This window comes from Lutra lutra, chromosome 2 (genome assembly GCF_902655055.1).
Source record: "Lutra lutra chromosome 2, mLutLut1.2, whole genome shotgun sequence".
Taxonomy (NCBI): Eukaryota; Metazoa; Chordata; class Mammalia; order Carnivora; family Mustelidae; genus Lutra; species Lutra lutra.
In genome coordinates, this window is record NC_062279.1 from 141,985,642 (window position 1) to 142,007,702 (window position 22,061).

Here is a 22,061-nt window from a genome sequence, read left to right on the forward strand (position 1 = left end):
GAGCCCATGCTGGGAACTCTTCCTCCAAGGGGCAGGTCTCCTCCAGCTATCTGTGGGCTCTGGGACATCTGGGGAGCCTCTGGGAAGGCGCTCCTGGTGGCAGATGGTCACCCCGAATCTGTGGGGGCCATCCCACAAGGAGGGGTGCTAGATGGGGGCTGGTTATGTGGCTGAGACCCAACAGCGCACAGTCCTACTAGGCCAGAGAGTGGAGAACACGCTGTGAGGGTGCCTCTCCAGGGACCGGCGAGACCCACCACCATTAACAGCCACTGTGGGACTTAGAGCTTCCTCACCCACCAAATACAGGACATCGCAGCAGGTCAGGTTCTGTCCAGAGCTGGTGGGGGCACTGCATGGATTTGCAGCTGCCGGGATGCCCCCACCCATGCTGGACCCCACAAAGGAAGCTCTCTCCTCTTAGGAGAATCCGGCAAAACCAGGCCGACAGCTAAAATGTTCAGCTAAGGGCACCCAGGCGGCTCCGTTGGTGAAGCGTCTGCCTTTGGCTCGAGTCATGATCCTGGGGTCCGGAGATCGAGCTCTGCGTCGGGCTCCCTGCTCAGCGGGAGTCAGCTTATCCCTCTCCTTCTGCCCCCCTGCCTGTTTGACCTCTCTCTCTCTCAAATAAATAAATAAAATCTTTTTTAAAATGTTCAGCTAAAGTTGACAAAATTACAGAGGTTCGGTTACCAGTACATTGTAATCGTTGACGATAAAATTACCCCACCCTGCATGGATCCCAACAGCCCCCCGATGTGACCACCTCCCTTGTCCCTAGACACAACCAAGCACAGAGAAGCAGACACATGGCTCTTCCATCCTCTTGAGTCCACATCTCCACACCACTCTCTTCCTGTTGTTTTATCCGCACAGAATACGTGTTTATGCCCCAAAGTCTTTTTTGATCACCTGTCACACACCTCTGCAATGATAAATATATAAGTAGAATTTTTTAAAAATTTCCTGGGACCATAAGACTGAGTTTTAGACGTTTTCTCTGGACCGAGTTACCATCACCACGAGTATCAGTCCACAGCCGGTCCTCACGGCACAAGCACATGACGTGTCCCAGCGAACAACCATGCCATGCACAAATTTCCCTAGAAACACATCGGGCTCTTCCCTCCTGCGAATGTCACTCGCTGCCCAGGGAGACAGGCTCCCACTGCAAGGATGCGCCTCCTTCTTGGTTCTGCATGAGCCCAGAACACCTGTCCTTGCCCCGAGTCTGTAGGACAGGCCGTGGACAACTAGAGTCCAAGAATCTCAGGTACGCACCCTCGGTTTTATTGACAGAGAGCCGGGAACCAGGGTCTGAGGAAGGACTTGTAGCCCCTTCTTCGAGTCGATGCTTTGCTATCACTGAAGTGGAACACATGGGTCCCCAGGGAGGAGCGAAGGACAGTCCCTCCTCCCGTATAGGGTAAGGCGGCCCCATGGAATGCCTGCCTCACTGTACCGCTGGAGCTCTGAATCCAGAGCACCTCCCCAGAGACAGGAACACTTGGCTCCAGTTCCCGGCAGGACCAGCAAACAGATGCGATGGCAGGTGGGTCACCGTCTGTGTGCTGCGCTCAGAGCACAAGCGGTTTCTTGAGAGGACCCTTGGGATGGAGGACACAGTGGGTGGAGAGGGCCGCCAAGACCCGGAAATAAGTCAGCTGCACAGAGCCCTTCCCAGGGGTCCTCAGAGACTCTGAGTAGCCCAGGTTGCACTGTTGCCAGAAGGAAATTTCTGGAAGGAATCACCTTTATCGGGGAAGAGGAAGCTGGCTTTGTAGAAAACTGTCATGGGCTTTCGGCCCCTACAGATGAAGAGTTATCTGGGAAAGGTCAGAGGCAAATAACTGCCCAACCCAGAGGGAGAACGGAGCCAAGCGCTTGCCACCCAGGGACACCCAACTCTGGGGGTGCAGTCTGAGGTCAGGGCACATCCAAGCAAGAACAGGAGGAGGGAAGTGCAGCAGGGAGCAGAGGAGGTCCAGGAGCAGAGGCAGCCCACCCCTCAAAGCCCAGTGGGATGGCCACCGGGGCAGAGAACAGCCAAGCCCAAGAGGGTCGCGGGAGGAGCACCGACAAACAAAATCAAGACTTGTGAACAAATAAATGACCGAATTAACTTTAGAAAAACAAATTTTAGGGGTGGCTCAGTTGGTTAAGCGACTGCCTTTGGCTCAGGTCATGATCCTGGAGTCCTGGGAGTCCCACATCAGGCTCCTGGCTCGGCAGGGAGTCTGCTTCTCCCGCTGACCTCTCTCCTCTCATGCTCTATCTCTCTCTCTCTCAAATAAATAAATAAAATCTTTAAAAAAAATTTTTTTAAAAGAAAAACAAATTTTAATTCAACAGAGGCTAAGGAGACAGAGACCACTCACTCACCTCGAGTTTTTAGAGCGAGACCCCTGCCGATCTAAACCCATTCTGGGCCGAAAGCCAATAGCAACATGGCTTTCCAGGTGTGGCAGAGACAGCTCGGTCCTCAGCTGTGGGCTGCTCGGGGCATCTGTCCTGCACACATCCAAGGGGGGGGAGCAAACCCCACCCTGACAGACCTCAGAGCCTCAAAGACAGAGTCCAGGCAAGCCTGGTGGCCTCCTCCTCAAAACCAGCCCAGCAGGCGTCTCTGACATTGCCCCACAGGCCAAGTCACACAGTGACCCACAGAGGCACAGCTGAAGAACCCCCTGGGGACACACCCCTGCTGCCCCCACCCCCTCAAGCCAACAGCTCCAGGACAATACCCAGCCTGTCACAAGCACACGAATGACCCTGACCTCTGTGGGGCAGCTGGCAGGGAGGACATGGCCTGGCACGAGGAGCAGAGGGGAGCAAGCCCCAGCCCAAGGAGGCTTTGAGCCCCAGACTCTGGGGAGCCCCAGGCAGGGGTTGCTGGACAGTGGACCAGCCTTCTCCTTGGGGGAAACTGGCTTTGCCCTGTTAGTCCAGCAGCCCCTGACAGGTTCTGGGAAGAAAAATGGACAAGGAGAAATACCTGAAATCCTTCCATTACTTCTTCTAATTTTCATATATAGAATATATGGTTGGTATAAAATGGTCTTCAAAAAGCAAACGAAACTACAGAGAAAATACAAACTATCCAAAATCACCGTCACCAGGGATACCGTGGAAGCCTTCTGAGGCACATCCTGAGCCACTTCCCAGCACACATGTATGACAAACACACACACACGCACGTATTTGTAATAAAAACTGCACCGTATTCCCACCATTTCTCACCACTCCCCACGCCGCGCGATCCAAGGCCACGTGCTCCAAGGCCATGCAGCGTGGCTTCTGCTCCAACCTCACACAGCTTCCAAAGGGAATTTTGAACAATTATGAACAAAACCACCTCAAACAACCTCATTCGTGTCTCTCCATGCATTTCTTCAGAGCGCATCTCCAGCAGCAGAATGCTAACAGCAGATACATGCGTGTCCCTTCTCACAGCTTCCAAATTAGGGGTTCCCAAACATGCTAGAGCAACAGGGCCAAGCGGGGCCTCTGTTCAAGACCCCACTCTCCATTCTCCGGGGAACATGCCCAGAAGTGGAAAAGCTGGGCCATGGGCTCATCCTAGATTCTCCACATTGTTTTACATGGCGGCTGCAGCCCACGGTGCACAGGGCTCCTGTTGGTCCACGTCCTCACCATGGCTTGTTGGTGTCTGCTCCTCCGAGAGCAGCCATCCTGTGGGCTGTGAGGTGTTGTGACAGCTTTCATGTTACTAAAGCCAACAGTTTGCCACCTGTCCTCCAATGTTGTGACAGTTTTCTGGGGACACAGCTAGGGGTCTCGTGGGCTGTCTCTCAATCTGCCCCATGCCTCCCTGCCGCTCTCCCACGCTCCCTGAGCCCTCCTACTGTGGGACAGAGATGTGGCTGTGCACATGGCCTTCCAGCTTTTCTGATTTCTTTTCCTATAGGGAAACATTTAATTTATCTAGAACTTACTATGGCGGTAACTTGATTTTGTTTCTCTTACAGATAAGTAAGTGTTGGATTTGATATATATAGACAACAGGATAGACTCCCCATAACCAGATGACAGAGAGGACAGGGAACTGATGTTGCACGCTCTCCTGCCAACCAAAGCCGGACCATTTGGGGTGTATGGCAGACACACCCGAGAACCCCTGATGTGCTGACCGCCACCAGCGCAGAAATGGCAGGGCCCAGGGGACACCGCCAGGCCCCACAGGCAGCAGGCCCACTGGGCTCGGCAGCAACAGGGCACCCAGCAAGGCCAGGATCACCCATGCACCCTCCCTGGGCTCCTTCAGTGTCCCAGGCCCTGAGCCGGCAAGGACCAGGCCACTGTTGCGAGGGGACAGAGTGGGGCACCCACCACCTGCAGTGGAGCCCTCCAGGAAGGGACACGGCCTCTGACCTCCTGCAGCGACCCTCCCCAGCCCCGCTGTCCGGACTCTCTCGGGACACCATGCTCCCCCTCTTTCCCTCAGGCTTGTGAAAGGGGAGTCCTCCCTGTGCTCCCAGCTCCTGGCTTACCGAAGACCCATCTGCCCTTGGGGAAGGGAGAGTCAGGATTGGGCTGATTGAGGGTCTTGAGCTTGCAAAGGGGGAGTTTTGGGGTCTCCCTCCACAAAGCCATGATTCAGTGTCCCCATAAACACATGTGGCGGGCGTGCTCATCGGGGCCAGAGCAGTGAATGGCTCCTCACTTGTTGCTGAGCCCATACAACTAACTACACCCACGATTTCTCTCCTCGCTTTCTCTCCTTGCACTCACTGCTGCCACTGAGAGACCGTGTCCATCGAACAATGAGCTCCCAACCCAGTACACTGCCCTCCAATGACCCTGGAGGAGCCTGTCCGTCCTCCCGAACAGCCCCCCAGGGTCCAGACCCATCCAAGCAGAAACCACAACCAAGGCCTCTGCCTGGACCGGGCCGCCAGCCGGTTCCTCGTGTATCTGGTGGACATGGCCCTGTCCACTAGAAGAAAAGGCTAGACATCTACACCAGACATAGCGACCTGGGAAGGCTCTCTGATGAGAGCACAGCTGGGGCTCTTCTGAGTGACCAGGAGGGACAGCAAATGTCTGGCTGCCAGGCAGGAACAGGCTGGCCTCACCTCCTTGAACCCTCCCCCTCAACCTGGGTGCCCTCACCTCACACAGGCACCACCCTTCCCCCATTACCCATGGGGCTGCCCCCCCCAACCAGGCCTCCCACCTTAGCTCTTCCTACAGTGTCTGCCTCCTCCCTGGTCTGCGCCATGGCCTCTCCCCGACCTGTGCTCAGCTTTCCCCTCCCCAGCCTGGGGTCTGCTCCTACCAATCCTGTCTGCTTTCCTATTGTCCCCCTCTGCCTGCCCCCTGGACCTGCCCCAGGGCTCTCAGGGAGGAACACGCTAGGATCTGGGTGTTGGCTGGGGCAGGCTGGTCCGAAGAGCCCCCACACTCAGGGAGCACTGGGCCTAGAGGCTGCACCCTAGAGGGTGGGGTGGTCTTCTCAGCCGGCTGACAGAGCTGCCACATGGCTAGAACACGCACGCCTCCGTGACCGTCCATTAGAGTGGCCGTCACCCGGCTCTTGCTCACTCGGCCTCAGAGCTGCACAGGAAAGGATCCAGGGGTTTTGGCTTCAAAGAAGGTTGTGGGACAGCAGAACTGACAAATGAGAGATAAGAGGCTCCTCGGACACCCGGGCCTGGACACAGCTCAGCTCCCCGTGTCAGCACTGGCCACAGCAAGGCTCCTGTCCTCAGGGCACAGTTGAGGCAGGATCTGCAAAGGCAGGTGTGGCCTCTGATGGGCAGTGGGCCGTCCTCGTGGGAGCCCTCCTAGCCGCAAGCCACCCCTGTGCAAGGCCCACTGGGTTACCACTCAGGATCCTTTCCCCCGAAATTCTCTTCAAAGAGAGCATAAATTTAAGGCACCAAGACACACAAAAACTGGCCATTACGACCATATTAAACATGGATCCCATCAGGAAAGGCAAATTAGAAGAAGGTTTTATAACATCTATTTCCCAATTAGGTCCTGAAAGCCAGTCCTAATGCCAACCCTGAGCTCATCTACCTGGTGGGTAAAATTCAGGCAGAGAAAATGCCGGGGACCCAGGGTCCATGAGACTGCTTAGAGATCTCCCGTCTCAGTGTCACCCAAGGCTGGGAGAGCAGGAGAGATGTGGCCAAAAGCCCTGAGACCCACCCCAGATGGCCTCCTTCCCACTCAGCCAACGATCTGAGTTTACTGAAGTAACAAACAGTGCAGTGGACATGGGTGATGGACAGGATGGCACTAGCTGAAGGTCTCCAAGCTCCACTCCAGGGGCAGCTGAGAGCAGCTCGGGCACGAGGATGGGACAGCCCAGACCCCTGAACACACACTCTGCAGAGGAAGCAGAGGAACCTTGAACTTAATAGGAAAGTAACCTGTCCCGTTCACACAGCACCCAGAGGAGGAGTCCAGCCGCAGGGCTTAGAGGGAGCCGGGTGCACTCAACGCTCACAGTCTCCACTTGGGGGTGCAGACCCTGGGGGACCGTCCTTGGCCGGTCTCCTCACATGGCCCTAGTTTTTTTTTGTTTTTTTTGTTTTTTTGTTTTTTTTTTGACAGAGAGAGAGAGATCACAAACAGGCAGAGAGGCAGGCAGAGAGAGGGGAGGAAGCAGGCTCCCCGCAGAGCAGAGAGCCCAATGCGGGGCTCGATCCCAGGACCCTGAGATCATGACCTGAGCCGAAGGCAGCGGCTTAACCACTGAGCCACCCAGGCGCCCCTGGCCCTAGTTTTTTAATTACTATTTGTGTATGTATTTATTTACCTTTTGTAAGGTAAATTTTGCAAGGCCTATCGCTGGAGCCAGTGTGGGCCAGGCACCCCACCCCCACCTAGCTGAGGAACCCGTGTCCAGGACCAGGGAGGGGGTCAAGGTAACATGATCTTCAGCACTGGACATCTCAGCAGAGAGAAGGCAGAGGCTCCTCTAGGACGGGCAGGAAAGGCCATGGGCCCCTGAGAGAAATTTCCAGAAGTCCAGGCAGAGCCAGGACAACCCTGAGTTGTGGGCAGGGCCTGGCCATTCAAAAGCATCCCGGATTCCTGGGGAGAGAGTCGTGGAGCCCAAGGCAGGGCAGGTGTGATGGGGGCCCACTGGGGCCTGGGGCCCACTGGATGGAGGCTCCAGTGGCCACAAGAACCCTCAGACCAGGCCAGCTCAGCCCACAGGGACCGTCCTCCCCCAGGGGGTGGCTGCTCTCAGACTGCCCCTCTGCCCAGCAACGCCCCCAGGCCCAGAGGAGGGCCCCACAGGGTAATGCCATCTGCTGCTCACAGCCCTCCCTCCAGGCCTAAATGTTCCTGCCTGTGGATTCATCCACGCTCAGGAAAAGACTGCCCAGCACAGGGTACCGACCGTGAGGACAGGCTCTGTGTCCACCCTGATAGTGGGTGCTGACCTCCTGGAGCCTGGAGCCTGGCAATGTGGACAGCCAGTAGCTGCTGTGGCATTTCCACAGCCCCCATAGTGGACAGTGTGTCCCAGCAGCCTGATGCTGGTAAGTGACCATCCGTGATGCAAGCTCCTGTAGCCTTTCACCCAAGACGGGCCCTCCTTACCCCCAGGGGGCGGAAGCAGACACCGGGGCTGTCTGAGGGCACTCCAGCACATGCTGTGACCAGCCAAGGCCACCCCAGCTTGCTGAACAGAGCACCCCCCAACCAAGTAATCGGCATGTGGTGGTCTCCCCGGGGGCTGCACTTTGTGCCTACTTCCTACTGGTCCCAGGGCCTCCGTCCCCTCCTGCCCTCCTCCTGCACAGAGGAGACTTCTACCACTCCATTGCAGCCGCCGTGGTGGCGGACTAGCTATTTCCTCCTTACGCTCTAGCCCCTCGTCTTGGTGGCAGCTCTGGGGTTTACAGCGTGCCGGGCTTTGAAGCCCACATCCCCGTGTGTCTGACACAACCACACATGGTGTGACACCCTCACGCCATGGACGTGGGCCTTTGCTGTAGTGTTTGCTTCTAGTATGTCACCAACCCCAAAACACACGGTGCTGTTCTAGACCGAGTATATCTCAGGAGATCGACTATCATTTTTATAGGGGAAAAATATGTACCACATAAAATTTACCGTCTTAACCACTCTTCAGTGTATGGCTGACGGTTGTGAACAGCCCCACCCTCCAGCTCCAGAACATTCTCATCTTCCCAAACTACCCCCAAGAAACACCGACCCCCCCATCCCCGCAACCCCATTCTTTCTGTATCTATGAATCTGTCTCCTCGGGGGGGAACTCATATATGTCCGTTCTCTTCTAAAAAGGTTTAAGAGAGAGAAAAATCTCTCTTCAGTTCAGCGCATCTGCCTGAAAGGACCCAAGACCCACAGGACAGAGCCTCAGAGCCAGCGCCCGAGGGTCTAAAGGGAGCCCCGGGGTTCCTGTCATCACAGCCAAGACTCAGCTGTTAAGAACCTGGGAGCTCCTGGGCCTCCTTCTTACCCACGTTTCTGGTGGCCACCTCCTCCAGGCTCCTGCCTCCCCCGAGGGGGCTGGTCTCCGCAGGAACTCAGGCTGCCTGTTGGCCTACATATGAATTCCATGTGCCAGGATCTAGGACTAGATCGGGCCCATGTGACACCCTCCTGGCTCGAGGACATACACACATCGAGGAAGTGAAACCCACCATCTTCACGGGGCCTAGGAATGGTAACCTGGGCCCAGAGGGGCTGTTTTAAGAACCAGGCACCAGCCCTGTGACCTCAGCCCTTTCATGAGCTATGAACATTACACTGTTTTGTAGGCTACTGATTTTCACATCAGGGTGACATGACGTTTCCAGGGGTCACCCCTGTCTTATGGAAGCCATGTCGCCGCACTGAATTCCCTGGGCATCTCTGGAGAGCCAGGCTCTATCCCGCTCCCCCCACAGCCTCCTCTCGAGGGCAGAAAACCGCAGCACAGAGAGGCCAAGCCACTGGACAAGGTCACGTGGCAGGAGCGTGGTGCTGCTAGGTCAGGTCCAAGCCCCAGCAAGTGGCCCTACCAGGCTGCTCACCTCCATCCTTCTTCAATACATGGCGAGGGATGAGTCTTTGTAAAACTAAATGTAATCATTTCAGATGCTCCTTGCGCAGTTGCCCGAGGCTGGGCGGCTCCATGACACAGGGTCTCCTGCTCGGGAGATGGGAACGTTCTGGAACTGGACAAGTGGTGGTTGCCCAACGCTGCAAATGCACTGAGTGCCACGGACATGTTCGTTTCCAAAAGTCTATGTCACCTCATTTTCACCTTCACTTGAAACTAACAATGACAATCCCCTGGGGGGGAATCACCCAGGGTAACATGTCCTGAGAAGCCCCGAGCGGCCAGCGTGCCCCACACGCACTGGTCGGCCTCCCCGGGGCTGGGAACAGGGCTGCGAAGCCTGACCTTCTCCCCTAACGCAGCAGTGCCCAGTAATGGCTCTCTGGCCAGACCGGGAATCTAACGCGGGAGTAAATTCCACACGAGAAACAAAATGACCATGAGAAACAGACCCAAAACATATGAAACAGGCAGGACTCTCAAGAAAATCGTATTAATATCACATCACTTCCTTTATCAGGCTTACCGCATGTCAGGTTGGGGGAAGGAGGGAAAAAGGTGTCTTTCGGCAAATCAGCACACATTGATCCTTCACAGTGAACACGACAACAACACCCCACTTGCTGACCCTCGAGTACACGATTATTCTAGTACAACTAAATTTGCAAAGCTCCTCCTGAAAGGATGGAAGGCTGTATCCTTCTCACCCCCAAACACATGTTATTAACCACACGGGTGAATTGGTTCTCTTGGGCAGAGCCCCCGAATGCAGGCTCTCTGAGGCCACCCCAAAAGTTACAGCCCATTGCCCAGGATATGCCTCGCTCCCCCTCCCCCATCTGCACACGTGACCTGCCTTCCCCTTGCTAATTACAGAACAAGACTACGAAAAGCTGCCCGTGTCATGCACGGTGCTACTGGCCACACTCATTTAAAACTCCTGGGGTACCTGGCTGGCTCTGTGGGTGGGTTAAGCATCCTGCTCTTGTTTTGGCTCAGGGTGTGATTTCGTGGCTCTGGGATGGAGCCCCACTTCAGGTTCTGTGCTCTGGGGTGCGGGGAGTCTGCTGGACACTCTCCCCGCCGCTCCTCCTCCCCACCAAGTAAATAAATAAATCTTTCAAAAGAAATAAATAAAAATAAAACTCCTGGGCTGGGAATTCTCTGGAAGGAGGCAGCCCACAAGCCACACAGCCCCAGGAGATGGCCATCTCTCCGTTATGGCTCAGTAATTATTTTAAATCCTGCGATGAGCACCCAAGGGCCTGCCACCCATGAGAAGGTAGAGCCCCGCCACCACCTACGTCTACTCCCCACAGCCCCCACTCCCTCCCCTCCTCCCCACTAAGCTACCTGCTCCCTAGATCCTGACTCACACAGCCCCACCAATGCAGCTTCATTGCCATATGTGGTCCTGAATGTATTTTTGGTTGCTTTTAACTCTATAAAAAGGACGTCATGCATATGTGATATTTTGAGACTGGCTTTCAATTTGTCACATCCTGGCGCTCTGCCCTTCACCAAGCTGATACTCTGTAACCACACCTTGTGTGGAGCCCCATGGGGCACCCAGCCATGCCCCAGGAGGGTCTGGCTGAGTGCGTTGACCCATGACCACATTCACACAGCCCCGGCTGTGTGCCCATGTCCCCAGGAGGCAGATGTAACGAATCACCACAACCTTCATGGCTTCAAATAAAACTACAACCCTGTAGTTCTAGGAGATGGAATTCCAGCCCAGGCCTCACTGGGCTGCCATCAATGGGTCAGCAGGGCTGTTTCATCAGGAGGGTCCAGGGGAGAACCTGTGTCCCTGCTCTTCCCAGCTGCCAGAGGCCACCCCTGTCCTGGGTCCATCTCTGAACCTGGCAATGATGCGTCTCTCAGACTTTCCATGATCACAGCTCCCTCTGACCCTCTGGGCCCCCTCTTCCACAATTAAGGGTCCTGTGGTTACACGGGGCTCACTGGGTAATCCAGAACTGTCTTGCTTCTTTAAGGTCAGCTTGGGGGGCGTCTGGGTGGCTCAGTGGTTAAGCATCTGCCTTTGGCTCAGTCATGATCCTAGGGTCCTGGGATCAAGTCCCGCATTGGGCTCCCTGCTCAGCAGGGAGCTTGCTTCTCCCTCTTCCCCTCCTCCTGCTTGTGTGTGTTCTCTCTCTCTCTCTCTCTCTCAAATAAAGAATCTTAAAAAAAAAAAAAAAAGTCAGTTTGTTAGCAACCTTAGCCCCACCTGCAGCTTTCATCCCCCTTTGCCGTGTATCCTAAGCTGTCCCCAAGCTCCAGGGATCAGGATATGCACATCTCTGGGGGTGATTACTCTGCCACATCAAACTCCAGCAGGTCTCAGACCCCCCTCCTCCAGGACCTGGGCCAGATGACATCTTTCTATGACCAGCTCAGTGGGAGAAGGTGGAGCCTTGTGTGACTTGAGGGAAAGGGTTTCCCTTCATAAGGCGGCTGACCCCATGGAAGGTCATGACCATGCACAGTTCTGATGGCTCCTGCTCTGTGCACGGACGCGTTCCATATGTCAACACTCTTTCCAACAAAGAGCATTTGTCCAGCTCATAGTCCCAGGACAGAGGGGCCTGGCTGTCTCAGTGGCAGGGTCTGCAGTCCTGGGGCAGTCCCATGCTGGGCACACTTGGCCGCAGATGTGACACAATCGCCCTGTTTCGGGTCAGAGGTGTCCAAGTTCTGTGAGTAGGCAGGTGCTGTCCTCTGTTCTCCACCAGACCCAGCACCCAGAGCAGGGGCACGGGGGGCACAGACTGGGTGCTGTGCAGACAACAGGTCCGTGGAAGATCAAGAAACCTCCTCCTCGCCCCAGGCAAGGCCAGACTTCGTGATCTTCCCCTTGCAAGTCCGCCCTAACTCAGGGGGAGAGGCTGCTACCTCTTTCCAAGAATGAAATGAAGCCTGTGGCTGCGGTGGACACCAACTGCAAGCGCATGCCCCGGGGACTGATTCAGCATTTCCTAACCAGCCTGAGCTCTCTGACCTCGTGAAGCCCGTCCTGGTAGAGGCACCCGCCTCTGATCCGCCCAGCGTGCAGCGGACACATTTCCTAGTTGGGAGAGAACTACAAAGTTCAGTGTTTTCTTCAGTTCAGATTTTTTAATTTAATTTTATTTATTTATTTGACAGAGACACAGCGAAAGCAGGAACACAAGCAGGGGGAGTGAGAGAGGGAGAAGCAGGCTTCCCACTGAGCAGGGAGCCCGATGTGGGGCTCCATCCCAGGACCCTGAGATCATGACTGAGCCAAAGGCAGATGCTTAAGGATGGATCCACCCAGGCACCCCATTGGTCCAGATTTAAAAGATTAATAAGAGAGGAATTCAGACATAATACCTAATATATCATGAAAACTACTTAACCATATTGCTTCCTTCCCAAGGGCAGGTGACAATAAAAACATGCAGTCGCCTTTATTTAACTGCTTGATCCCTGGGTCCCTTCCTCCACCCCCTCCGTTTGGGATTAGCATACTCCAGGGCCAGGGGATCTGGGCAGGCACCCCCACAGGCCTCCTGGGGGGTCCAAGCAGCTTCCTCCATGGGCTCAGCCCTTTGGCTGGGGGAGGGAGAGTGAGGACATGTAGGCCTCTGCCCTGGGGACCCCACCTGGGTCCCACTGCTCTCTCACCCAGGCTCCCAAAGCTCCCATCTCTTGGCCCAGGGCTGGAATTGAGAACACTTCCTTGTCATGAGGGGTCCAGAATCAGAGGGGTTTCCTGAAGTTCAGTCCCACTCCAGCTTGCCTGCAGCAAGGTCACCGAGAACACCAGGCCAGAAGACATGGCAACCCAAGACCTTAGGGACGGCCTCTGACCTCAGCTAACAACCAGTGACCAGGGAACAGCAGGATGTAGGGAAAGAGCTGAAGCAGGGGGAGGGTGTCAGAGTGGGGGTTCTCAGCCCCGGCAGTGCTGACATTCGGGGCTGTAATTCCTTGTTATGGGGCTGCCCTGTTGCACCGTAGGATGGTGACGGCATCTCTGGCCACTAGGCACTAGATCCCAGAACACCACTCCACTTCCAAATTGTCATGACTAACAACATTCTCAGGCATCCCAAAATGTTCCCTAGTGGTCAAAGTCACCCCGAGAACCGCTGGATCACAGGGAAAACAGGTGTCTCCCGTAAGATGGGATTTAAAGCGAAAACCTGGCAGGGAGATCCACCTGGCAGAGGGCCCCAAGGTGTGTTCCAGAAGCAGCAAGACCCCAGTGAGCTGGGGCAGGGGGGGCAGGGGAAGTTGAAGGAGGTCAGAGGGGCCCCAACCCTGGAAAGCCTCAGGTGCTCCTCTAAGATGGGGGTCATGGAGAGTTCTGGGCAGAGAGGCAACATAGAGGTGTGTGCTTAAAAGCTGGTTCCAGGGTGCCTGGGGGCTCAGTCAGTTAAGTTCAGGTCATGCATGATCTCAGGGTCCTGGGATCAAGGCCAGAGTTGGGCTCCCTGTTCAGTGGGGTGTCCGTTTGTCCTGCTCTCTGCTGCTGCCCCCGCCTGTGCGCTGTCTCTCAAATAAATAAAATCCTAAAAAAAAAAATCTGGTTCCAGCTGTTGTGTTGAGAACAGCCTGGGTGAGGCAGGGGGCCAGGGCAGAGAGGGAGACAGGTTAGGGCCTCCTGTAATAATCCAAGGAAGATGACAGTGGCTAAGAATGCGGGAGGCATCAGAAACACTTTTCTTTACTTTTTCTTTTAAGTCATGGTAACATGCACATAACATAAACTCTACCATCTTGACCATTTTTTAAAAAGATTTCATTTGTTTATTTGTCAGGGAGAGAGAGAGAGAGAGCACAAGCAGGAGGAGCAACAGGGGAGAGGAAGAAGCAGACTTCCCACCAAGCAGGGAGCCCGACGTGGGACTCGATCCCAGGACCCTGAGATCTTGACCTGAGCCAAAGGCAGACACTTGACCAACTGAACGACCCAGGCACCCCCCATCTTGACTATTTTTAAGTGCACAGCTCAATGGTATTAAACACGTTCCCACTGCTGAAGGGCCATCACCACCATCCATCCCAGCACTCGCTCGTCTTGTGACTCTGAACCTTGGTGCCCATTCAGTAGTGACTACCATTCCTGCTACTCCCAGCCCCTGGCAGCCCGTCGGTCTCTGTGATTTTGGCTCCTCTAAGTACCTCATGCAAGTGGCATCCTACAGGATTTGTCCTTCTGTGGCCGGCTGCTCTCACTGGGCACAGCGTCCTCAAGGCTTACCAGGTGGTGGCAGGTGGCAGATTGTCCTTCCTGTATCAGGCTGAGGAATATTCCATTGTCCGGATGGACCATGTTGTCTGCGGGTAGACACTGGGCTGTTCTCACCTTGGGTGAAGGGGAATAGTGTGCTGTGAGCACAGCCACACTCCTGGGAACAGGCTGAAGGGTACTACATACTACGGGGTCTGCTGATGGCAGGGACATGTCTTCTGAGACCAGGAGAACTGGGCTGATTTCCGGGTGTGGCCCGAGCACCCGCATGAAGGGCGGGAGGCAAGGAAGCAGCCTTCCCCTAGACAGTGTCCCTCCCAATGGAGGTGCTGAGCGAGAAGCGTGTCAGGAGTCTGGCACCCTAGGCAGAGGTCAGGGCACACAGGGCTCAGGGCTGGGGAACTGGTGGGACGGGAGTGCGAGGAGTCCCAGTGAGACAGGACAGAGACCAGGATATGGTGTCCCAGACACTTAGGGAAGGAAGTGGTCGAAGAGATGAGAACAACGGGCCACAGATGTGGTCAGCACTGTGGTCTCGGTGGGCTATTGGGGAAGCAGGCTGGAGAAGGGGTGGTGGGAGGCAGACCACAGAGGGCACATGGTTAAGGTCAGGACCTCTATGGAGGGGAGAGCAGGTGGGACCTCAGGTCAAGAGGATTGGTGACCTGGCTGCTGCTTTAGAAAGAGGGGAGGGAGTTCAGAGTAGGTTTTACCTCCAGGGGAATGATCTAGAAGATGGAGAAACCAGTACAGGAGTCAGGGAACAACACTCTAAAGACAAAGGGGGTGACGTCCAAAGTAGGGGCAGGGGGATATCCAGTGCACAAGGGAGAGGGAAGATCCAGTGTACAAGGGGGAGGGGAGACCTAGCACACAGTGGGGAGGGGAAACCCAGCATACAGTGGGAGGGGAGATCCAGTGCAAGGGGGGAGGGAAGGTCCAGTGCATGGGGGAGGGGAGACCTAGCTCACAGGGGTGAGGGGAGACTCATTATACATGGGGGAGGGGAGACCCAGCGGGGAGGGGAGATCTAGCATATGAGGGTGAGGGGAGACTCAGTGCATGGCAAGGAGAGATCCAGTATACAGGGGGGAGGGGTGACCTAGTGCACAGCAGGGAGGGGAGACCTTTTGGGAGAGAGATCCAGTGCACGGGGTTAGGGAGACCATTGTCTGGTGGGGGGGAGACCTAGCACACAGGGTGGAGGGGAGATCCAGTGCACAGAGGAGAGGGGAGATCTGGTGCACAGGAGGAAGGGGAGACCCAGTGGACAGGGGAGAGAGATCCAGTGTATGGTTGTGGGGAGACCTAGGGCACAGGGGGAGGGGAGATCCAGTGCACGGGAGTTGGGAGATCCAGTGTAAAAGGGGAATGAGATCCAGTGCCCAGGGCTGGGAGGTAGACTGTCCACAGTAATGCAGCCCCCCCCCAACCCTGTGCTTCATGCCTCTCCTCCTGTCAGGAGATGGAGTCTCTCAGGTTCTCTCAGATCTAGGCTGGCCTGAGATTTGCTGAGACCAAGGGAATGTAGCCTACATTCCCTGTGACTGCTGGGCTGGAGTCTGCCACTCTCTTGGACCACCGTCCCTCTGTCCTGCCCTTGAACCACCACAAAAAAGAGCCTAATGCTGTCTGCTGAAAGGCAAGCTCAACATGGAGACGGAGGCCCAGCCATCCTAGAGCAGGGGACTCAAAACCCAGCCACTGGAGGAAATCATCCAGAGGACAAGAGCACGTGACCTCCAGTTGACCTGGGAACTAGACCCAGGCACTTGGAGGCTCCTCACTCCCTCCCCGGTCCTAGGAAGGTGCACTGTGCTTGTCTTCCCCACTCTGAGGTTACCCCAAGGATGAGGCCTCAAGACGGTAACGTGCGGAGGCCATCCGATGGCACGGTGACTAAGCCCACTTGGCCTCTCTATGAACCTTAAGGCTTGGGTAGCTGGGCACAGAGATCTCTTTGTCTCGTGGCACCAGAAACCATCCTTTGAGTGAGTCCCCTTGCTTCTTAACCCTGCCACCTGCCAACCCAGGGTGGCCACCTCTGTCTTTGGCCTCCCCGCACCCTCCACGAATGGTGGCCGGTCTGAAAACCAACACTAGCCAACACCAGGACTTGGACTATCTGCCCAAGAGGAATCTGCACCCCTTCCCCGTGGGAGTGAAACCACGCCACAGCGGACACTTCCACACCACCCTCTATCTCTGGTCTGCCAAACCAGGCTTCTATTTCCCACAGTTCTGAAGCCATGGGTCAGAAGCCCAAGGTCAAGGTGCCCACGTGGTCGGTTCCCGGTGAGACGCACTTCCTGGTTCGTGGACAGCCACTGCTCACCATCCCTGCACATGGGAGAGTACAGGACTGACAGGTCTTCCTATAAGGACATCAGTCCTATGGTAACAGGACCCCACCTCCTGACATCATTTGGGGATGGGAGGACCGTTCTCCAAATCCGGCCACACTGGGGTCAGGACTCAGCACAGGACTCAGTGCACAGTGCTGTCCTAAAGCATCACCTTGCTGCTGAAGAACTTTTGAGAAGCTCCTTTTATTGTGCTTGGTGAGTCTGGCCTTCCCCGGGGCAGGATCAGGTGTCCTCACCACTGTCCTTGGCCATAAGCCCTTCCTTTTCCCTACAGAAAGTTCACACTGACCTATGGTGTCAGAAAGCAGACCAGCACTCATCTGAGGCTGGGGGGGAGGGGAGAGGCAGGGAGGGAAACAGCGGGAGCACAAAGGGGCGGAGGAAATGTGTGCCATGGCAATCATATCCACTGTCTCAATTGGGTGGCTGTTTCATGGTGTGTCCCAATGTCGAGACTCATCCAAGTGTCCACTTTAAACATATGCAGTCGATTATATCTCAGTTATACCTCCAGAGAGCTATTTAAAAATCAAACTTCTAATTTTGGCACAATTGTGGTTCATGTGTAATCATAAGAAACAGCACAGAGGGGTCTGTGTATGCCTCACCCACTTCCCTAGGGGGTAACACCATGCAGACCAGCACTGTGACTGAGGCATCGACAGACCTCACCCACGGCCACAATCACACTGTCAGGGTCGCACCCCCGTACCCGGGGGGTGCCATGACCTACCACCATTGTCAGGACGCAGAGCTGCCCACCACCCTCCGGGACCCTACACGTTGCCCTTTTGAGAAAAACCTTTTCCATTGCGGTGAAGCACACATGACGTAAAATCTGAACTCTGACGTGTATAGTGCAACGGTGTTGAGGACACTCAGTAGAGCTGTTAAAGCTGCGAGCAGGCGTCTGCTCTGCCTCAGAGGGTCCCGAGTCGCCGCCCTTGGAGCCACCACTGGCCATTCATCCATCTGCGTCCAGTTTTACTCCCTGGGGCCTCTAATGTCTTGCTCTCTCTCTCTGTCAAGTACGGAGCCCAATATTCGGCACACCATTCACACCCAATTAATGTTTCTCAAATTCACAAATGAGTACCTTAACTCTGTGCCATTTTGAGAAGGTCAGGAGGGGCTCGCCCCTCCCTTCTGTCACACCGGATGCCTACAGGGACTGCCTGCAGAGACCCTGCCTCTCCCACCCCCATGTGTCTCCACAGCGTGACTCAGGTCCCAAGCGCATGTCTACCCAGGAGGCCGACAGGTAGGGTCCCGCCACAGAGCGTCCCCACAGCACCTTCTGCCTGGATGCCTAGTGTGGGGAAGAACCTGCCAGGGCTCCTTCCCCAGGACAGAGCTCTGAGCAAAGCCCAGGCTGCTGTCTGAACCCAACTGGGCTGAGTATGAGCTACATCAGCCGCAAGCTCTAGTCACCTGGTCCCGCGGAGCCAGTTTTTCTGCCTCTCGCAACAAAGCCTCTCTGGCACAGTGCAGAGGGAGGAAGGCCGGGCAGCCCACTGAGGCATGGCCTCATCATACTCCCCAGGAAAGAGCCCGTGGAGAGTGCTCAGAAGCATGGGGGTCAGGGGCACACACGCACCTGGTGCACAGGGCTGGGACCGCCCCCTGCTTTCCACTTCCATGCTAACCGCCTCTATGTAGGGTCCTTCCCCCGCGAGGTCTTGGGAGCCTTCAGGGTCTTTTCACCACTGCAGCCCAGCACCATGGGCCTTGCTGGCTCCTTCATGGAGGCCTACTGCTCTGACCCTCAGTGGCTCATGTTGGTGATGTCACGGACCCTCAAAATGCCTCTGAGAGCCACAGGTCAGGCCGGGCACCACTGGCCTTACTCACCTACACCGAAGGCCCCACGGCTCAAGAGTTTAGTCCTTGTTGGTCCATCAAAGAACGTTTGGAAATATCAAACGACCTCCATGAATTGTGTGATAAAGCACACACAAAAATGAGTCTCCTGACCTATTAAAAGTCTGGCTGTTAAAATGCAGGCGTCAAGAAACAGGAGTCTACCACGACCAGTGTCCCCAACCACCTCCAGAGTAAGCATCGCAGAGGTCACCAGCCACCCCCAATCTGCCAGAGTGGGCAAGACCCGAGCCATAGAGCCAAGCTGTTTATCCTAATGGATCGATGCCCCTGCTCTGTCCACAAAGGAGGGAGGTGGCTGCCAGCAGGCATGTCCTAAAGATGTGACCAATGGCAGTGCAGCGGGACACAGATATGGAGGGGGCCTGGTGGGGATGCAGGCCAGGCACAGCTCCAACTGGGAGACAGGAGTGTGGTTGCATGAGCTCCAAATAGAAGAGGGGACTTCTTGGTGCAACCTAGTGGGGAATCCATCAGGGGACAGACCCCAGGTTACTGAAGACATTCACTGTCTTGGGTGCTGCAACAGTGGGGTGGCCGTGGGGTCCACAAGGCACACGTGGGTGCAGGCTGGGTGGCACAGCCATGGAGCCAGCCCAGGGCTCAGTGGATGCCCAGCAGACGGCTCCTGAAGATGCCAATTCAGCCCCAGATAGGACCTTGCCTCTAGAGCTCAGCTGGTGTGGGCAGGTGTGGCCACCCTGGCCAAGAGTAGGCCAGCAGAACAGCAGGGGGCAGGGGGGCAGGGTGACGCATGAGACTATGGACCCCAATAGGCTTTCGTCCCCAAGTCCCAGAATTGAGGCACTGGGGTACATTGTGGCCCAAAGACAGAGCCAAAATGCAGGGGCATGGAAGCAGATGGAATGTACTGGAATCCCTGATCCAGTGGCCAGGATCCAACCCATGGGCCCAGAGAGCAGCCAACTGTCTAAGCCCTGATCTGTACAGTCACAGAGCCTGTGTCAGTTAGGTAGGGCCGCTGTCACAGAGGCCACTCTTGCTGACCCTCTCACAGCTCTGGGGGCTCTGGGCCCTTCTCCCAGCTGCTTCTCTGCCAGCATCTCTGCCGTTCCTTGGTTTACAGACTCATCACCCATCTCGGCCTTCATCCTCACATGCGTTCTCCCTGCACATATGCTAGTGCCCAGAGCTCCCCTTTCCACGTGGTCATGATGGATCCAGGGCCCACCCGAGTGACTACATTTTAACCAGATCGTCTGCAAAGACCCTGTCTCCAAATAAGGTCACATTCACAGGTGCAAGGGTAAAGACTCGAACCGGATATTTAGGAGAACACAATCCACATGTAACAGCTGGTTATGCAGATCCGAGAACATCCAGGTGGTGCTGGTGTTCCGCTGGTGGAGTGGGATCTCATTCCCAGAACCCCTGACCAGCTTCAAGGCCAGGTCCACCAGCCGCCCCCACCCTCCACCTCCTTAGGGCAGGGAACAGGGTCAAGTTCCTCTCTATAGCTCATGTGCCTGCCTTGCACGGGTACCTGTGACGATTCAAGGCTCCTTTCTAAGAACGTTACCCCCCACAGCCCTCATACCCACGCCTGCTGCCAGGGAGGTCTCCCGCCCAAGGACAGTGCCCGCCCAGCCAGAAGCCACAGAGTAAGCACTCTGCCCCCAGCTGAGGCCCGAGCCCATCCGGTGTCCAGGGACGTCCAAGGCAGCCACACCCCACATCCACTGTTCCTGCAGCCTAGCACGTGTCCAGCATCCCAGCGACACACCTCACAGCATGCAACATGGGCAGACCCCACAGCCTGGAGCCGTGTGTCCAGAACCCTCTGGGCAGTACAGGTGGTTTCCATGGTATGTGGCCTCACCCAGCATCCCCTGTGTGTTCAAGGCCAAGGAGGAGAGCTCTGTTGGGGGAATTACAGAGGGTGAAACTCCCTTTGGTCTGGGCCTCCTCTGGGCCACAGCAGTGGGAAACCCAGACCCAGAGTGAATGCCTCCTCGCAATCCTCAGCAGATGTCCCTCCTTCCACGTCTATCCACCATGTCCTTTCCTGCCCCTCCTTGCCCCTGCCCCTCCAAGGTCCATCCTGCAAAGCTCTAAGGTCCTGTGGGTCCAGGGTCAGAGTTCAGTCCCAGGTTCCAACAGGCCTCTTCCATGGAGCTCCAAAACCCACGAGTCCTACAATGGATCCTGGCCCAGAATAGGGAATTGGGGGTGGGGGTTGTGCCCTTCCCTTCCTCCCACCTCAAGAGACAGACCTTTCAGACAAAGCCTCCTGCAATTCAGCTGTGTGGGGTGACCACCAGCCCATGTGGCCTCCTGTGGCTCTATCTGTTCTCTCAAGAGATGCCAGCCAATGCATGAAGACCATACATGCCACTGGGTAGGGGGGGACAGTACCAGCTTCTGAAGTCCCCATTTGGACACTGGAGAAAGTTTCAGCTCACACGCAGGACCAAAGACACTAGAATGCCAGAGCCTGTGGCAAGGCTGGGCAGGGAGCGGGCATCAGCCCTCCACGTGCTGACAGCAAGCCTCCTCAGTGGAGGATAGAGGGACAACCAGCCATGGGCACCAGGCAGAGCAGGGACCTCCATCCACGTGCACAACACCCAGGGAACAGCCCTGCAGGGAGGGTGAGGTCCCCTTAATGCCTACTGCCTCCCTGCATTCAGCAAGGCTTCTAGGCAGTCGGGACTTTGGGGCTTGGATTTGGAATGTGAGTCTGGTGCCTACAGGGCCAGGGTCCCCTTCTGCTGGGCCCTGCCCCCCTCAGGACACCCTCTCCACTGGGCCCCAGCCCCACCCTGGCCCCTTACTTTCCGGAAGCAGGGAGAGGAAGGGCTGTTTCCAGAGCTCCCTCCTGCAGCCTCTACTCTACAGTCACCAAAATCTCTGGATGGGTCAGCAGCCCTTAATGAAGCTGGGCGGCAAGGGCGACCACCAGCAGCAGGGGTCCCCCCATCCCTGTCCCCACTCCAAGTCTATGAATCTATGAATCTATGTTACTGCTGGATCGCACAAAGCCTATGAGATATCAGCAGCAGGAGACAAAGCCACCCAGGAAACAGTGTAAGCAGGTGGGAAGGCATTAGGTTTGCTGTTGAAGACAAATGTCAGTGAGGAGGGTGAGGAGGAGGGCCACACGAACCAGCGTCCCAGAGGAGCAAATTCGAAGTAAATTCCCGCCTCTGTTTACCCACACCAGATCCTCTCCCATTCCCATTATGGGAGCTCAGTCTACTTTCCGTCAGCCTCTCAAGCTTGGGCCAGGCCTGCACCCTCTGCGGTGGACAGTAGGCTAACTCCCGGGAGGGCCTTACCTCCCCAGGATGGGCCCTGCTCCCCACTCAGGAGCCCCCATGCCCCGCAGCAGCCTCGTGTGCCAAGAGCCCATGAACAGCATGCACTCTCGGACTCCTCACAACACTGGACAAAGGGTCACCTCTCCAAGCCACAACCGTGCATGCCTGAGCCCAGCTCCCGACGGGGGCCCGCAGGGATCCCAGGAAGGGAAAGATGTCACGGCTCCCAGACAGGGGACCTTGCCTTTGGCCCA

At 56.0% G+C, this 22,061-nt stretch overlaps 1 protein-coding gene across 14 annotated transcripts in view; it reads right to left on the minus strand.

The window, feature by feature from the left end:
• Window positions 1-22,061, minus strand: part of ZFYVE28 (zinc finger FYVE-type containing 28) — a 108,938-nt gene that overhangs the window by 73,470 nt on the left and 13,407 nt on the right. The gene's annotated exons all lie outside the window — the stretch shown is intronic.